At 53.4% G+C, this 2,500-nt stretch overlaps 1 pseudogene; it reads right to left on the bottom strand.

Moving 5' to 3' along the window:
• The window catches only part of LOC126329618 (large subunit ribosomal RNA), a 7,166-nt pseudogene that overhangs the window by 2,812 nt on the left and 1,854 nt on the right, over positions 1–2,500 (bottom strand).

Here is a 2,500-nt window from a genome sequence, read left to right on the forward strand (position 1 = left end):
TTTTGTTGCAATCGGAGGAAGATGGAAACGCCGTTGGGCTATACTTATTAATTTGTTTAATACTGCCAAGGCCTTGGAGGCAACGTGATTTATATGTGGAATGTAGCTCCAGGCTTCGTCTATGAAGACGCCCAAGTACTTTGCAGCGCGTGTTCTTGCGACTATACGGTTGTTTAATCTTATGATTGGGTCCCTGGCTAGTCTGCCTTTCAGCAAGATGAAACTTGATTTATGAGGCGCGATTTCCAGTTTTGAACTTTGACACCATTGTATCAGTGTTTCGGATACATGGGCCGCTCTTGTCTCAATCTCGGCACGGCTGTCACCCTCAACAAGAACGAGGAGGTCGTCTGCATACGCCACGACTCCTAATGTCATGTTGTTCCTTTCTAGTGTGTTCAGTAATGGGTCCATATTCACGTCCCAGAACAAAGGGCCGCACACAGATCCCTGTGGACAGCCCTTTGAGATGTTCTTAGACACCACGACACCAGGAGCCGTGATTCTGGCGACTCTATTTCTGCAGTAGTCCTTCAGACAACCATATAGCGCCGCCGGGCACTCCAACTCTCGAAGTCGAGAGAAGAGCGCCGGCCACCACAGATTGTCGAAGGCACCCGAAATATCCACCATAACTCCGAGGACGTACTTCCGCGTGGATGAGTGTACAATACTTACGACTTTGTTGATAGCATCAGAAGTTGACTTTCGAGCTCGGAATCCGTATTGCGAGTCACTCATTCCACGTAGGACTCTATGACTAGACAGTCTAGAGACCAGCAGCTTCTCAAATGTCTTTCCCAAGACGTCCAGGAGACAAATCGGACGGTAGGATTTGGGCATCATTGGGTCCTTATCAGGAGCCTTTTTAATAATAATAACCTCTGCCGTCTTCCAGCAGGTTGGGAAGACCTGTGTTTCCATACATCTGTTGTATATTTTCGTGAGGCCCGGAGCCAGTTTGTTTGCAATACATTGCAGAACTTCTGCAGGAATTGCATCCGGCCCCGGGGCCTTGCGCTTTGCAAAGGAGCGAATAGCTGCCTTCACTTCCTCGATGGAGTAGGGGTACACCTGTATGTTGTTGTGGTAGTGTAACTGGTCTTGCCGTCTTATTTCCTGCTGCATCTCGGTGTCAGTGTCAGGTCGATCGTCTGGGAGGAGCACCCTCATTAGCTCCTCAGCGGTCTCTGACCAGTCCTGTGTCATTCTGTCTGCGTCGTCGACTCTTACAGTCGAGAGATGCATTGGTGAGTGAATTTTTTCCCTAACTATTTTGTATGGTGTACCCCATGGATCCAGAGTCAGGTGAGACTTTACAAAATCTTCCCAGCTCCGCTGGCGATGTTGTCGGAGAGTCTCGGAGAGTCTCCTTGAAGAGCCATTTCCTTCTCCAGTAGATAGGGACAGCGGGAATCTCGTTAATCCATTCATGCGCGTCACTAATTAGATGACGAGGCATTTGGCTACCTTAAGAGAGTCATAGTTACTCCCGCCGTTTACCCGCGCTTGCTTGAATTTCTTCACGTTGACATTCAGAGCACTGGGCAGAAATCACATTGCGTCAACACCCGCTAGGGCCATCGCAATGCTTTGTTTTAATTAGACAGTCGGATTCCCCCAGTCCGTGCCAGTTCTGAGTTGATCGTTGAATGGCGGCCGAAGAGAATCCGCGCACCCGCGCGCCCCCGGAGGAGCACGCTAAGGCGGACGCGGCCTCGCAGCAAGGAAGATCCGTGGGAGGCCAAGGCACGGGACCGAGCTCGGATCCTGCACGCAGGTTGAAGCACCGGGGCGCGAACGCCGCGCAGGCGCGCGCATCCTGCACCGCCGGCCAGCACGAGGCCAACCAACGGCGAGAGCAGACCACGCCCGCGCTAAACGCCCGCACTTACCGGCACCCCTACGGCACTCACCTCGCCCAGGCCCGGCACGTTAGCGCTGACCCACTTCCCGACCAAGCCCGACACGCCCCGATCCTCAGAGCCAATCCTTATCCCGAAGTTACGGATCCAATTTGCCGACTTCCCTTACCTACATTATTCTATCGACTAGAGGCTCTTCACCTTGGAGACCTGCTGCGGATATGGGTACGAACCGGCGCGACACCTCCACGTGGCCCTCTCCCGGATTTTCAAGGTCCGAGGGGAAGATCGGGACACCGCCGCAACTGCGGTGCTCTTCGCGTTCCAAACCCTATCTCCCTGCTAGAGGATTCCAGGGAACTCGAACGCTCATGCAGAAAAGAAAACTCTTCCCCGATCTCCCGACGGCGTCTCCGGGTCCTTTTGGGTTACCCCGACGAGCATCTCTAAAAGAGGGGCCCGACTTATATCGGTTCCGCTGCCGGGTTCCGGAATAGGAACCGGATTCCCTTTCGCCCAACGGGGGCCAGCACAAAGTGCATCATGCTATGACGGCCCCCATCAACATCGGATTTCTCCTATGGCTTAGGATCGACTGACTCGTGTGCAACGGCTGTTCACACGAAACCCTTCTC

Source organism: Schistocerca gregaria, unplaced genomic scaffold (genome assembly GCF_023897955.1).
Source record: "Schistocerca gregaria isolate iqSchGreg1 unplaced genomic scaffold, iqSchGreg1.2 ptg001201l, whole genome shotgun sequence".
NCBI lineage: Eukaryota > Metazoa > Arthropoda > Insecta > Orthoptera > Acrididae > Schistocerca > Schistocerca gregaria.